A 17,288-nucleotide genomic window follows, 5' to 3' on the forward strand; every position below is an offset into this window, starting at 1 on the left:
AAACTATTATGAAGATATTCTGTAGAAGACAACTGTCTGGAAGTTTAGATTTAAATCCTCATTCCACAACTAACTGGCTTTATGACTTTGGTCCAGGTACTACATTTTTCTTGATCACAGTTTTCCTATTGGAAAGAGGGTTAATAATAGTGCCTACCTCAGGGTTCTTGTGAGAATTACATGAGATACTCTCTGTGAAACACTCCCAGCACAGTGGGTACTCAACAGAACTTTTTGACTTTTTCTCTCTTTCACGACATCTGATGTCATGAATACAATTTTGTATTCCGAAATATTTATCTTCTACTGGCTGTGTGCTGGGATATACAAGAGTAAATAAAATAAAGCCCTTGCCTTGGGGAGTTTAAAACATATCCATGAACCAAACAATAAGTGCAAATATTTGTTACATGTTTGTACAAATAAAGTGAAATACTGTAATAATTTCTGATCAATTTCCCAGAGCAAAAAATAAAGTCATAAAGGTACATAATAACTTGATAATATACACTAACTGTTCTCTGCCATGTGTGTCTCTGTGACATTTCTGGTGGCGTGGTGGATGCTGCCAGGTGCAGGAGGAGGGTTCTGCATTGGCATTGGCAGTCTGGGTGCTGGATGTCACACAGGATAGGCATAGGCGGAGTTATCTTTCAGATCAGCAGGGTCTTTCTACTTGATTATGCCCAAAGGGTATCAGATACCCTTTTTAAAGGGGAGGCATGATGGAAGAAATGGGTTTACAGCTCTATTGTAACAAGACTGTCTCTGAGATTTCTAAGGGCTAAATTGTAATTCCTGGGTAGCATGTCACAAAGGTTTTTTTTGTACCTTTTTTTAAAAAGCTTCAATTTCAGTTTGTGTATGCCAATATGCCACATACTCTATAAGAAGATATGATGAGTTAATTTTAAATATTTAATGCAACCTTTATTTTATGCAATCTTAGCTTTAGGCTGACAACATTCTACACCAAAACCTCCTCATGCACCTTCCCATTTTCTACGTGAGACCCTCTCCAAAGCCACAGCTCCTGCTCAGCCGATGGACAAAACCAGCCCAGGAACATCTGGATGTGAATGTCCCAGGTGAGCTGGTATACTCAGTGTCCCATCCTTCCAACGGAACAATTGTTGGACCCACTCTCTATGCTTTCAGGGGTCTGGCTGAGTTACACCAAACACATTTATGTGTATCTCTATCTCTCTATCTGTATTTCCTCCTTCCCTGTTTCAATCTCCTTGCTTCTTCACTCTTGTTTTTGAAGTCAACCCTAAAAACCTGCATCCAATGCATCAAAGTCCTCGTCTTAAGTTTTGCATGGAGACAGTCCATATTAAGACATAAAATCTCAACACCCAGGTGATTAATAGTCTCAAACTAGTTAGATAAAGTGAGTAAAGGGAAGTGGCTAGATTAGGAAATCTGGGTGCTTCACTAAGTGAGACTAAGATAGAAATCATCAATGGAATCTCCTTTCAGACCAATTAACACAGAGACCTGCAAGGTAGCACAGAAGACAGACAACTTCTAAGAAAAAATCCTTTAAGTGAACTCTTCCTATTGAGAGGTGTTCAGTGGCTACATACTTCTGTAATAAGAGCAGGAATATTACGTTTTAAATACATGAAAAGAAAAATTTAAACATTTTTCTTCTCAATAAACAGTTTAAGTTCTAACTGAAGCTGTGCTAAAAGGACTTAAAGACATATGGGCCACTTTCACTTAGTTTGAATCAATAAGACCGACATAATGGCCTCATTCTTCTTTAGCTGGTTTATGACAGCTGCTTGTGTTAGAATGTCAATGAAAGCCTGCGACAGCAATATAAAAGCTATTATATTGATTGTGACATAAGCTTTGAGCCGATTAGAAGAAAAGTACACAGTGCAAAGTATCATTGTTAGCATTTTATAATCATTATAAAAAAGACTACAAAGATTATCACTAGCAAAGCTGTTTACATCATGGTGCATAAAACTGACACGTATATAACCCAAACTGATGCAAACGACAGAAGTTAAAGACAGAGCAAATACACCTGCTCTGAATTAAGAGAATAATAAGATGATAGGGTCCTTTCTGAAAAGTGGTCTATGTAATTTTGCATCCCCAAATTTCAAGTGCTCAATGAATATGACTATACTTCAGTTTTATGTTACCACTGGTGAGCTTAAAGAACTCCATTTTAGATCCATTTACTGGCTTTCCCTCTTTCAGCTGTAGTGATATCCCTCTTGACATGCATAATGCACTTTAGATTGCATATGACTCTGAGGGCCATGCCAACTTTTAGAAAAACAATCACCCTAAAAATGATAATCAGTACTTTTGATAGTCCAGGTTTGTGGGACCATCGTCAGAGCAAAATTAGAGGGCCTAAATAATTCAATGTCATGGAATTTCTCTTGGAATAAAACCAGAAACTGAATTTGTCCAAAAGCTGTTGCAGCCTCTTGAAGTAAATTAGCAGAAGAGGAGCTGTTCTCTGAACACTGTGGGAAAATCTGGTTAGTGTCATGAGACTGTCATTCCTCTTAAAAGTTGCTGGAGACCTATGTTCATTCTCTGTATTTCATAGCTGTTTGAGAGTTTACCTGAGTGTTGTTTATGATATGGAGATGTATGAGGTAATGAAGTTGACAGAAAACTGCCATGTGACAAATGACCTGAGAATTGTTAAATGTTGCAGTTCAGTTCACTTCAGATGTCTCTGCTGTAAACAAATGAAATTCTGTGGAGCATGCCTCTTAAATGGACAGGGCCATTTGTCTCGTAGGATATGACAGACATTACTCACTAATAATGCTGGTCCTTCAGTCCTTCTGGGAGCAAGGGAGGACTGCATGTCTTTGCCCCATTAAAGTTAGACAAACATCTAACATGCTCTGACCAAGAAAATGAGAGTGAGGTAATTCGTGTCACCTGTGACCTAGAGCGCAGAACAGTGTGTGTGGTTCTCTTTGTTTTCTTCTTCACCTTGATAAACCGTGAAGGCTTTTCCGAGACAGCAGCATGTAGGAAGCTAGGGCCTCTTATCTACCTCTGTCTCTGAGTGACTACCATAAACCACGTTCCCCCCACTGACCCATACAGGTCATGTGATGTGCATAGGAAATAGGTCCTTGCTGTGTTAAGTCACAGAAAAGTTGGTGTTTTTTGTTATTGTATAAAAACCAGCATATCCTGACTAATGCATGGGGTTTGTTTTAAAAGGCACTGTTTATATGAACCAGCCACCTGGGATTGGAAATAGCTCTGTTGTATAGAATACATGGGTGTGATGTTTAATCAACGATAACTCAACCTTGATTAAGATTATCCTATGTGCAACCTCCACGTTTACGACAAGATAACATTCCAGGAGGAAAGATGGCAATCCAAGTTAGTGGCTATTGCAAGTGATAGGGAAATAATAGGTACTCAGAAAATGTTATTTGGATTGAGTTAGGTTATATGAGAAAGCAAGTGTGTAAGGAAGGAGGTTTTCTTGGCCACATACCATCTTGTATCACAGAGAAAAAAATATAGGGGAGAAAGACAGAGTCATGGTAAGATAAAGAAAGGCATCACAGGCTACAGGAGTGATACGTATATAGATACAACGTAAGGTTCAGACCAGAAAAATGGGGATATCCTGACGGAGCCAGTCCTGAGTTTGAGGGAAGATGAAGCTGGCTGCACAGGTTTCAAAAGGATTTTGAGAATGGAAGCTCTGTCTACACGATAGCAAATGTCTGATCAAGCTCCATATTTGTTTTACAGACCTGACTGACTTTTTTTCTATCAAATTGATTAATCGGTATTATATAGGCAGAGTAACTTTGTTTTTTTCTCTCAGAGAGTTGTGTGTCATATCTAATCTCATGCTTTATCTCACAAAGGTTGGTAGTAAGTATTTTTATGGTTAAAAAGCTTTTTTTCAATATCATCAAATTTTATAAAATCAAGAATATATAAGAACTTTCAAAACTTTTGTATTTCCCTTTTTCCACTTGTAATTTTTTAATGTTTGGGTTCCCTGAAGGACGGATGTCATGAGGGCAGAGGTCTATTCACCACAGAGTCCCCAGGACCTAGCATATTGCCTTGCTCACAGTAGATGCTCACTAGCTTTTGAGTGAATGTATGAAAATGCATATCAAGCTTCTAAGCTTTTTTGATATGGTGCTACTTTATCTTTCTGGTCTTATTCCTGTTAGACCCCCTCACATACCTTGCCCTCTGGCCAAACAGATCTGCATATAAGCCTCATCCCACCTTTGTTCTCTGGCTTAATCTCTTTTCTCAATATATCCACATCTCTCTGCCTGATACTAACAGATAACTTTTATGGCTAAGCACATTCCATATTATTTTGCTGCTCTCTAAAATAAACAAAACTGTACAGTAGGTACTATCATTAGTAATAAAACCATCACACAGATAAGGAAAATAAGACTTAGAAAGGTAAGATACCTTACCTTTCTGAACCCCACAGATCCCCAACCACAGGGTTGTTAAGGTCTGCCCCCCTTACAGAGCCATTGCTCCTAACTGCCTGGCTTACTGTCAGCCCCTGTTGTTCTTTCAAGCCTCATTCAAATACTACTTCCTCCATAAAACTTTTTTTTTTATTATGTTGATATTTACTGACTCTCTTTTGTTCCAAACACCTATTACCCTGAAACTCAGTGCCACCCTTTTCATCCTTACTCGTTCTGTATATATTTCATGCGTATTAATTTTATGTCTATAATGAGACCTTAAAGTCTCAAATAGGAATTGAGCCCTACTTCTTTTGTATATTTCAGTATCTACCACAGTAAAGATGATCAAGAAAAACTTCCTAGATAACGAGTTGATAAAGAACAAAATAATGTTAAATTTGAAATATATACCCCGGAATTTTCATACAGAAATTTTCCTCAAGGCAGAAGTCTGACAAAGAAAGATCTAGCTTTTGCTTTTGACATCCTTTATTTAAAAATAAAGTTTAGTTAACTTCCTGTCATTCAGAAACTTAATACCCTATCTTCAGATCTGGAATTGTTAGAGATAGTTTGGATAAAATAGGCTGCCTTTTCAAGATGAGCCAAAAATTGTTATTTCCAGTCATGAAAAGTGTTTAGGAACAAAGGAATCAGCTGACAACTTGTGACTGGTGCAATCAGAGAAGCCGGAGATTGGGGTGTTTATTTTTACACACTGGGAAGGAAGAAGCAAGGATTAGCCCCCAAGTTTGACACCTTGGATGAGCTCAGTGGTTTAGCATCATATCACATGAACATAATGCCTCTCTTCATGCCCCTACAGAATCAGGCAGAGGCACAGAAGGAAGCCCGAGGCCAGAGCTCTGAGCATAAACTGGATCTGAGCCTTAATAATTGAATCTGATCATATAGACAACTCAGAACAAGTGAAGAAGTGCCAAACTTGTCCGTGTGAGTTTCTTTGTAAGTTAAAAATAAACTAGATCAATTATGTATTCAGATTATGGAAAGGTAATGAAATTGAAGCTAATTTAAGTAAATGATTCATTATTCCAAAATACATAAAACTACTACAAACTTCAGCTTAGCTTGTGAAAAAGGAAAAACAAAATAAATGGAGCCCTTGCTTAGGTTTGATATTCTTTAACTTTATTACAAGATGTTCCACCATGGCAACTTAAATCACAGATTCAAATTTAGACCAAGTAAGGAGTAAACAGCAGTTGTTACCTGATGACTCTTTTGTGGGCTATGTAAAACAAAGTCACAATTTAAGTTCATTATCAATGTAAAAGTGTCCATTATAACTGCTGATGCTTTAGGCTGAGGCCTCAAATAATTTACAAATTGGGTGACAGTATAATCTTATATATATGCATGTCTTAACGGGAAACAAAAATTTTTTTTTATTATGAATTGACTCACTTAAATATCACAGAGTCTGTGTTGAGGACATAACACATGGGAATTGCTAGACCAGGCCAGATGCATGGTCCACTTTGGCCAGTAGTATCTTACTAACAACACTTGAAAGATCATGCCACGGGAGAGAAGCACAGGCTTTCCTAGCTGTAGTTTATGGTCACTCATTAACTTGCCAAAACTTTTGAGGCATCATTTACTCTTGTCATTATTATCTGCAAAGTCAATACCTGTTATTCCTACCACCTTTTTTGATTCACAGGGTATCAGGATGGGGATGGTTACTTGCCCTGAGGGACTTCTCTATAATAAGTTTTCTAGGTTTACCCCTACCTCCACCCTTCTATCCCCTCCCTAGTTCTGTCTCCTTGACCTACTGTTGAGATTCAGATAACCTTGCAGCCAAGGCAGCTTGTGTTTGGAGAATTTATTCACACTTCATATAAATGTGTAGCTCTCAATTACAACAACTCTCAGGCTATGTGGTCTTCATAACTTCACATTTTACGAATTTAATAGTCCCCATGACTATTGTTCGTTCTAGTTGTCCTTGTCAAAGCTAGACCTTCTCAAGTTCTCTTTCTATAGAATTATTGAAATGGAGTGCTATCATATATTTCAGGCCCCTTAATAAGAAATCCAGATAAAGTTACATGTGCAAGAGACTGACTGGGGGAATGCCTGTGAAGTATAAAAGGGGAGATGGAGCAGAAGTAGGCATGGAGTGCCTCAGACCACGATGCAGGTGTGACAGCTGGAAAACAGGGAAGGAAGGAGGATCTGGTAGGAACAGCCTCACACTGCAGTGCGGTTGGGAAGAAGTCATGCTCAGGTCAGATCAAAAGTGGCCCATTGAAGAGGTTCCCTGTGGGGTAGGAATGGTGCAACTCTGGCATCCCTACTGTGCTCCACCATTGCTAGCAAGTGTCCAGGGAGAACATGGCCTCAGCATGAGTGCTGTGCTGGATCCCAGTGGGTAGCAACTGAGCCTGTTACTAAATACACTCAGAGCAGATTCTCTCTGGAAGGGGGATATGAGTAGCTCACCTTCACAGCTTCCATAATCCACTCTGTGCTGCACAGATCCACTTCTCCATCTGTGTTTGGGGCTCAGCTTCTCCATAGTTCTTGGAATTCCTCTTTCTGAGGGATAAATTAGAAGATGGTGAGGGGGAGGGTATAGCTCAAGTGGTAAAGAGCATGCTTAGCATGCACAAGGTCCTGGGTTCAATCCCTAGTACCTCTTCTAAAAAGTAAATAAATAAACTTAATTACCTCCTCCCCCCACCACAAGAAAAAAAAACCTAAAAAAACAAAAAAACACAAACAAACAAAAAAGAAGATGGTGGTTAGTGGGATGAACAACAGCTACATTGCTTCATTTGGCCTCCGGTCTGCAACTGGTACTTATTGTCTCACTCCTCCACTGTTCAATCAAAATCTACCTCATTCATAGCTATCTTCTTGGTAAGTCTTTGTAGTTAGCCTGGTGGTGTGACCAGACCTTCATTCCGGGTGGGTCTGAGCATCTGTTATCAATCCTTTCTTAGGACAGGGTTGCTATATCTGTGCACTCACAATTGGGCAAGGGAGTATCAAGAAAGACCCAAGTAGATCACCTAGATTCCACATGTCCCCACTCATCCTCATTAAGTCAAAGCATCACTAGCTCCTCCTACTGATGACGATCAATTCCCTTCACTATGTTGTGTGGGTTTCCATGTCTGTGGATCAGGGACTCTGTCAGTAACTGGACAACGGTCTTGGCTGGGGATCTGTGGGCAGGTAAAACAAACTCACACTTGAAATCAGTATTTTTCTCTGTCAGGACAAACTGTCAGTCCTTTCAAGATACAACAGACCCAAAGTAGTCAAATTGCCTTCAAGTGACTTGCTGGTCTCCTGGTAGAATAGTGCTATAATGGGGATTCAGCACCGATGGCAAGTTGGGCATTCAGAAATGACAGTAACTAAGTAGGTCTGCAGAAGTATGAGTTCATCTTTTGTCTCTGTGTAACTTCCAATGCTGCAACTTTGGCATCACTGAATTTTTAAAGAATTTATCTCCCACCCTCTTGAGTGCAGGTATCTAACCAAGGCCTCCAATGCTCTAGCCATCTCTTGCTCATCTTGCCTGATAAGCATGAAGTCATGGCTGTAATGGATCAATGTGATTTTCTGTGGGATATCTAGATAGCCCATATTGCCTTGAATCATAATACTATGATAGAAGGCAGGAGAGTTATTGTAATAGAGTTATTATAGCCTGAGAATAAAACTGTACATTCATGTAAAAGACATGAATATTTTTGTCTATTGCATGTAAATGCAATTGTGTCTGATCTTTTTTTCCTAACTGAGGTAGAAAAGAGGCCTTATTAATATCTTCTAGCAAGGAAATCATTTTGGTCTTTCAGACATAATCATGGTACTACTAGATTGAGCTTCTGGTAAAAATATAACATTTCTCCCTGATCTATCCAATTTCTGCTGGGGCCAAAGTGGTAAATTACACAAAGGTATGGTAAAAAAAACAGACTTAAAACATTTATATTTTTAATGACAGCAATAATCTTCACCGTCCTTCCATGATATGACATTGTTTAGATTTACCTTCTTGGCTGAGGTGGGGGCAGTTTTAAAGGCCTTCACTTAGCTTCCCTCACTATGATAATGACTACCCCACAATCCATGATCCAAAGTGAAGGATATTCTAACTCTGAATCCTAACTGTACACTCAGAGCAAATGACTACTTGATATGTCTGTAGACTCAGTGGTTGGGACCACTACAGTGGATAATTTCCACTGTACTAAGCTAGATTTCACCAAAGATTCCATTTGTTACCTGGACCTCACTCTAATGATGGTGTTGTAACGATGGTTTGGACTACTGGAGGTTTGGGTCTTCAACAGTCCAATAGTCTCAGAATGTTATATCCAATAGTCCTTAAAATGTTGGATAATACTCTTTTTTCAGTAGTCATTCATCTGAGTAAATGGCCATAGGTTCCTCTGTGGAGGAACTGAGTGAATTTTTAACATGTAGACGTGTCATAGTGTTGTAAGATCTTTCATCTTGAAGACCCATTTTAATCACTGAATTCTATTTGTGAAAAATTGACCCAGATTCAGGAAATGGAAAAGGAATTGTGACTTTTTATTGGAGTGACTGCCCTCAGCAACCTGCTCTTTCATTGTTGTTAGATATTAAGGAGCATTACTGCTGTCAGGCTATTTATCTCCTAGGGTGTGACCGCCTATCAACCATCTTCACGAGTCTTTGTGGGTTAATGCCCTGTGGCTGCTTCTCCACCTTTGCCAGCATTATGATAACTGTGGCCCCATGGTTTCTGGCCATTAAATGCCATCTCCTGGCCTCACTGTCCTGTTGGCTTTTAATGAGCCAGGCCCAGTAACCATCTTCCCTAATGTCAGCCTGGACTACAAAGGTGGCCACCACTGAACTTTGTAAGGCTAGTGCTCCCCTCCCCAGTGCATTCCTGGTGGCCTTGGTGAATACTAGGTCTTCTGAGCCATTTCCTGGAGCATAATCCTGGGTTGGATGTTCATTCCCCTATGTCTATGTCTTAAGAGTCTTTCTATTCCATCCTCTACTAGCTACCATGTTAATTCAGGTGTTTCAACTTTGCTCTGTATGGGCCACTACTTTCTCCAGGCTTCTAAACATCCCTCTAGCAATGAGCTTTCCCTTTTTCGTAGGGTTCTTACCAAGATATTAAAACTGTGTGACAAGAAAATGTCCCTAACTCAATGAATTATTGTTCATTCAGTCTTACGTTCAGGATCCCTTGACCAAGTACCCTCACAATTCAATTCCAGGAGACTCCTCTGCTAGTCCATGCCTGTTAATTCTGGCTGTTTCTTTGGTATGTGAGGTATTTCATCCCTTATTTGGCCTGCATATCACCAGCTGGATTATGATGGGATCACCAGCTCAGACTGGTGGCCAGGAGAGGGAGTGAGAACAACTTCCAAGGGGCACTTGTCACTTTGCAAGGGAGAGGCCTCTATGGCATCACGTACACAGGATAAGTGCCATCTCTCATGAGGGGATGTCATTTCTGCAAGCTCCATGGTTTCAGGAGTCTGCAGAGTCCCAGTCCTTAGGCATCTATCCAGTTCTTCTCAACCCTTATCTCAATGCCTTAACTCTTCTCAACCTGTCCCTGACCTTAGCATAACAGACCTTCCAAGGCTGGTCATTTAAATGATTCTGGAGTCCCATGACCCTACCTCTTGGGTCCTGTGCTTACTCCTCAGCTGTGTCTGCATTTGCACTGCCCAAGATGAAGACTTCTTCAAAAGCTATCAAAAATGCCCTCTGTCTCACATACTTAGCATTTAACTCTATGTTAACTGACTTAATTTTCTCATTGTCCTTCTGCAGAGTGTCAGTGCAACTCAGTAGTAATCAGCCAAGGGTATCAATGCAACTTGGTAGTAACTACCCAGTTCTGCTGTCCTTACTGGCATTTTTTTCACCATACATTTCAAACACATGAATTATTGCACCATCAAAAGTATTTCCTTCAACTGGGTCATTTTCCTGGGTCACCACTTATGAAATTTTTAGTAGTTGGGCTCCCTCCTTGTGCCAGAGACTATCTTTGCCTCCTTCTAGATGAGCGATAAGGGATCTAGTCCACAGACCTCATCTTAGCATGTTTTATTGGATCACTTCTAGTGTTAGAGCAAGCAGATAGCTAGATATGAGCAGAGAAAAGGGGATGCATGCCAAATGGCAGGAATTGGGCAAAAATGAAGAGGGGCATGGAGGCAAATGCAGGAAGCCATACATCATATAAACAACAGGGGTCCCTGGGCAGAGAAAGAGAAGCAGGAGCCTCTGGGCTTCTGGTCACACATTTTGGGATGACAAGGGCCCTGGAGGTCAACAAAGAAAGGTGGGAAAAGGCAGAAATCTCCCGTGTCCAAATGCTGTTTATTATGCTCTTATTTCAATAAAATTAGCCTTGCAGATTAGAAGTACCCAATCATGCACCGATGCCACGAAACTTCTGATCCAGATTAAATAAGGACAAACATCCCTCCTCTCTTCGGGAAAGAAGAGTTAAGATGAAACTCAGGGAATGTGACCTCAAACCCTTCCCTCCCCAATGAATATTCTGCCCATTCATTTTTACACTCTATGTAACCAACTTGCCAAAGAAACTCAGTATAGCTGCTCACCTGAGCCGGCCAGCTCTCCCCCTGAGAGTGTACTATCTATCCCTAATAAACCCCCATTTTACTTTCTTAACTTCCCTGTCTTGCCTCTGAAATCTTTCTGCGGTGAGGTAAGATAACAATCACTGACAAAACTACTACCAACTATGTCAACTTGGGACGCAGATGCCAATATGGAATTAGATGCATAAGAGTTTTATTTGGAGAATGGTTCACAGAAGATGAAGAGGAGAGAGATCAGGATTATGCAGGATTGCGATGTATGTCTGATTCCTGTAAGGGAGTTACAGAAGAAGGAGGATGGGATGAAAAGAGCCTCATGTTGTGATACAGCTCTGAGAAGGCTTTGGGCAGGCTGATAGGTAGCCCCATCATAGAAGTCCCACTATGGGCAGGAATGGTGAAGCTCGGGAAAAACCTCTGTGCTCTGTTTTTGGTCATAAGCAGTCTAGGAATAGCATGATCTCAGTGTAAACGCTGCAGTGGTAGATTCAATGATGCAGGACTGGAGTACCCTCCTCACAGCAGATTCTCTGGAGATCCTCAGACCTCAGCAGGAGATCTGAACAGCACCCTCCAATGGCTGCCTCAGTTATATTTCAAGTGTGGATACAACATAATTTTGTACGAGGAAAATAATAATTACTTGATTTCTTCCCTTACATACTAAAATTGCCCAATTGTACATAATGTTTGGTTCACTTTTAAAACCATGGTAACCTAATGCAAACAACTTCCACCCCTTGTAAGTCTTTTTTTTTTTTGATCAAAACTATTAGCTTAGAACTCTTTGTTTTGTACTTATGGTTTGAATTATTTATTGCTAAACGCATTACCTTGCTTTTCTCATATTAAAGTTTATCTAACCACTTATCTACCTACTGTTCTGACTTAAATCATCTTTTCATTGTGTCCCTACCAGTAGAATTTGTGTAATGGGGGCCACATTTATAGCTTCCCATTTATAATGAATATTTGAAAAATTTGACAAGAATTTCTCCAGTTTCATGCCTAAGTACTTCTATGGATTTATCTATTGACTGGCTTTAGACCATTTTGAGATCTCTGAGCAGGATCTTCCGAGAATGCTCCCTTTACACAATAACGGGATTCATTCTCTGTGTCAGCTTTGAGTTCCTATGCTGGAAAGACTGACAGCCCACAAGCCTGAAGAGCCTGTGAAGCACATGCCACCTTTTAAGGGTGGAATTTCCTATACACAGAGTCATGGCTTAATTTTGCAGCTGAAAGCTGTCGTGCTACCTCAGACTCACCTGACTGCACCATGGATACTTAAAAGGCAACAACGCGTGGTTACCCACAGGGAGGACAACTGCCTTTGGTGAGGCCCTGCTGATATTCTAGATGAACATGGAGAAAACTGGTCACTTAAGTTTAGGCTATTATTACAAAGTTAAACAACTACTCTCTTTCTACATACTTTTTTATGTATAGCATGACTACTCCCACAAGGCAACTCGTCAACGTACTCCAGATTGTGTGGGGGCTAGCAATACAATCAGTACCTAGAGGTAACCTGTGCAATCTCTCTCTTTAATGCTAAAGAATTTGACCAGCTTGGTTAGTTTTACTTGGCTGTAAATCATAAATAATTTCTGTTTATGATTGTCCTGTCGTTTCTCCTGACTGTACTTATGTATTTTTTTTTTTAACTTAGGTATTTTCGAAAAGTCGTCTTGTCTAATCCCTCTTCTTCACTTGGGGAGGAAACTTTTCTGGTGCTTGATTTTCACTCCTTAGACCACATTAGTTTTTGGTTTTCTAAGTCATTCAATCATTCAGATGCCTACCAATCCCTGCGCTCCCTCCAGGTTAGAATTATCACTGGAAGCACCTGCTTAGTTAGAGTCTATATTTCCCATGTACCCTAGCATCCAGATGAGGCTGTGTGTCTGGTTCTTGCTACTGGAATGGGGCAGAAATAATACGGGTCACCCTCGTTTCTGCTAGCTGAATGCAAAACACAGTAAAGTCCCTGGAGATGGCATGTTCCCACCATGGATGGAACAAAGCTCTCTATTCCACAAGACTGCTGAAATTTCAGGGTTTGTTTGTCATAATTACTGGCATTACTCTAATGAATGTAAGACTTTTAATAAGGAAAGATCTTAAGCATAGCTTTAAGAAATGTCACTGCATTTAGGAAAATCTCTGAGTATGAGTAGGCAGTTTGTGATGTTCTACAACAGGTCAAAAAGATGAAACTTTTATATAAAAAATTGAAATAGGGTTGGTATCTCTTTGGATAGAAGATCACATTTTATAATTAAAATTGTTAAGACTATGTTATAGACAACCAAACCAAATTAGTGTGACTGAGGTTCAAAAAAACCCCACAGGATTTGGCTGAGCTGCAAAATTAAGTCAAGTTGCAAATCCCGAAGTTTCATTTAACAAAGGATAGTCTGGTGGAAGATGAGGGAATGATTTCGGTTAAGACAGAGGAATTGTGTCAAAAAAGAATATTTGAGTCCATGATTTAGCAGGAACAAATCCAGAAGGGGGCAGTGGCTGAACCAGTAAAAACTGGCAACTATAAACTGGTAAATCAGCATTTTAAGTGCAGAAAGTAAATACTACAGGTATGTTCACTTTTATCTCCTATATATCAGTGGACTCTAGCTAGAAGTAAAGATCCAGGAAGCCCTGGATGAAGTAAACAATACTTTTCTCTTGGCACTTTAAATGTTATAAAACACTTTTACATACATTATCTCATGTGTTTTAACAATGTCCCTGACAATTAAAAATGCTGGATAGTGTCATGAAAACAATAAAGATGAAGAATTGAGGCTCAGAGAATATGAGCAATTGTCTATACCAAAGGGCTTCCTGCTAACATTGGCAATAATGACATTTGAGCTTGAGGCCCATGACTCTTAAACTTAAAAAAAAAATTGTTTTTGTAGCTGTAGGGAAAGATGTGATGGACATATAGATCTCATCCAAATGTGAAGAGCCACCGGGGACAATTCATGGAATGATTCAGGGCAGTCCTATGCCATGATGAAGCCGAGATATTTGTGGACTAAAAACTTGTGTTTATGAACTCAGGACTAAATTAGCACAAGCTGTGGATAAAGTACTACACAGGTATCAAAGAGATGGGTTGACAGCTCTTGCCAATCTAATGGGCCACATGTGTCAGAAGTCTTTGAAGGAAATGTTTGGTAACTGGCTCCCCAGGTTTATGAATTAAAGTAATTTTGAATAATGTCACTTGAGGAATAGTACAATAAGCCTTACTTAAAAAACAATGCTTTACAGTTTTAAAAACATTTATTTCACTTTTCCTTATTTCACAGACTCAGCATCTGTTCTAAGGTATGGGACGGTGTTAGGAATATGAATGTGGAAGTCAGTCTCTTCCCTAGAGGAGCTTTGAATCCACTGGGGGATGCAGACAAGTGAACTGACAACATTACCATGAAATCAAGTGCTCTGACGCAGTTCTTGAGAGAAGTATATGTGTTGACTTAAAAACCATAGCAAAAATAAACAAAATTCATGGGAAGTCAACCACAGTTTCGTAAGTAAGTCATTACTGAGACATTTAGTTCTGGTGAAAGGAAGCTAGACAAAAACAGTTGGAATTCTGATTTTTTCCTCCAATTCTCTGACAGTCTTGTTTTGCCTTTAATGTTCCCCCCTCCTCCCTTCTCCGCATGTAATCCCCCCTCTCTCTCATTCTCTCTCCCTCTGTTTTTCAGCCAGTCTCACACGTTTGCTTAAGCCTAACCTCACTTTCATGCAGCACAGTTGTGGTTCTAACATTACCATCTATGGAGTCACAAAGTTTGGGTTCAGATCTGGCCTTGCCACTTGCTACTTGTGTCACAGTTTATTTGTAATCTCTGCATTTAATTTCCTTGTCTAAAACATGGTATTTTCTTTCTAAGTTTTTTTGTGAAGATTTAGTGAGTGTATATACATAAAGCGCTTAGTGCCTGGCACGTGGTAAGTGCTCTGTGACTGAATATTAGTTTCCTCATGGCTGTAAAAAATTACCACATACTTGTAATGTAAAATAACACTCATCTATTATCTCAGAGTTCTGTAGATCAGAGTCTGGATAAGTTTCACTGGGTTCTCTGCTGAGGGTCTTACAAGGTTAAAGGTGTTGGCCAGCCTAGGCTCTTATCTGAGGCTCTGAACGAGAATCTGCTTCCAGGTTTATTCAGGTGAGTGACAAAATTCAGTTCCTTATGGTTGTAAAACTGAGGTCTCTGCTTCCTTGATATGTGGGCCCCTCCATTTAAACATCAGAAATGGCACTGAATCTGTCCTGTCCTTTGATTCTCTCAGACTTCTGCCACATCTTTCTGACTTTTTGCCACCTCCTGTTTTAAGGGCTCATGTGATTACGTTGGGCCTACTCAGATAATCCAGGATAGTCTCTCAATTTTAAGGTCAAGTAATTAGCAATTTTAGTTACATCTGCAAAGTCATTTTTGTTACAAAATGTAATATATTCATAGGCATAACATGAGGTGTTGAAGGTTATAGGAACCAAAATTGTATCTACTACAGATTATTAGCTATTACTATTGTTATAATTTAAATGAGTGAAGGACTAACATGGATAGAGAATAAAATGTTCTGGACAATAAATTTGCTAGTGAATTGAAAGTTATTTCATTTAGAGACTTAAACTTTGTGGATAAAGGAACTAATGCTCTGATGAAGAAACTCAAATCTTTAACTCTTATCTGTGTGCACATGTATGTAATACTGATTTCTGTATTTTTAAAAGTAACACTCTGTTATCTCTAAATTTTAACACAAATCTGTCAATACACTTTCAAAAATATTTATAAAATTACAATGTTAAGGTCATCTCTTATTCAAAAAATTGAATAAAATTAGTGAAAAGGTGAAATCTTTTTGACAAAATTTAACATGGAGAAAGTTTCAAAATCTGAGAAATTATAGACCTTTCATATATACATTTTGAGGCTATGTAGAAAAGGGAACCCTTGTACACTGTTAGTGGGAATGTAAATTGGTACAGCTACTATGGAAAACAGTATGGAGGCTCCTTAAAAACTAAAATCAGAACTAGCATTTGACCCACCAATTCTGCTTCTGAGTATATAGCCAAAGAAATGAAAAACACTAATTTGAAAAGATACATGCACCCCAATGTTCACAGCAGCATTATTTTTAATAGCCAAAATATGGAAGCAACCCCCAAGTGTCCATCAACAGATGAATGGATAAAGAAATGTTGTGTGTTCATATATATACATATATGTGTGTGTATACAGCCATAAAAAAGAATGAAATTTTGCCATCTGCAACATGGATTGATTTGGACGGTATTATGCTAAGTGAAATAAGTCAGGTAAATAAAGACAAAACAGTGAATGTTATCACTTTTATGTGGAATCTAAGAAATAAAACAAACTAGTGAATATAACAAGAAAGAACATGTATATTTTTTTCTGAAATATGACGATTGATTCCTGATAATATAACAAGGAATGAAACATATTTATTAAATAATTAGGCTTTAATATAAAATGAAAAGATTTAAATCTTAATTGTTTTTAGGTACTTCACTGTAAGAATAAACCTAAACTTGATCTTGCTTGAAACTGAAAACAGAAAAGCTTCAAAAAATTATGAGGAAGGAAACAAAAATACAATAAAATATAGCGTTATATTTATTCTGTATGCCAGAAGTATGAAGCTAGATAACTGTAATTCACATGGGTAAACTATTTCTAAAGATTTTTTTTCTTTTGGTGTACTTATGATAGGTGGCTTGTGAGTGTAGATATTTGAATCTTCTGAGCATGGTTACATCTTCCTAACAACTGCTCATGGCTAAGAATCTCCCTGTAGGGCCAGTTATTTGCATTTGGGGATTGCAAGAGTCCTAGCACAGAAGCCACTTCAAATTTTGTCCTGGATGGTGAATCTGTGTATATGTGCATGTACACACCTGCACATGTATTTACACACACACATTATTGATTTACATGTCCTACAACCATTTTGAATGTTTCTCAAGCATACTTTTTTTTTAACTTTAGTGTGTAAAATGTGTACTAGAGGCAGCACAGTATCAGCTATCTTTAAACAGAGACATGCCACTGGGAAAGAAATGGACAGAGATAGACAATGAGTATGTCTGGACTTCCAAGTTATACCATAACTT

The 17,288-nt window shown here is 39.0% G+C and overlaps 1 protein-coding gene across 5 annotated transcripts in view; it reads right to left on the reverse strand.

Moving 5' to 3' along the window:
- RGMB (repulsive guidance molecule BMP co-receptor b) overlaps positions 1–17,288 on the reverse strand; it is a 686,402-nt gene that overhangs the window by 191,082 nt on the left and 478,032 nt on the right. For all 5 annotated transcript variants that reach the window (XM_072958353.1, XM_072958360.1, XM_072958355.1 and 2 more), the window contains one exon: positions 6,942–7,037. The gene's annotated coding sequence lies outside the window, so the exon portion shown is untranslated. The remainder of the gene's footprint in view (positions 1–6,941; positions 7,038–17,288) is intronic.

Source organism: Vicugna pacos, chromosome 3, assembly GCF_048564905.1.
Source record: "Vicugna pacos chromosome 3, VicPac4, whole genome shotgun sequence".
Lineage (NCBI taxonomy): Eukaryota > Metazoa > Chordata > Mammalia > Artiodactyla > Camelidae > Vicugna > Vicugna pacos.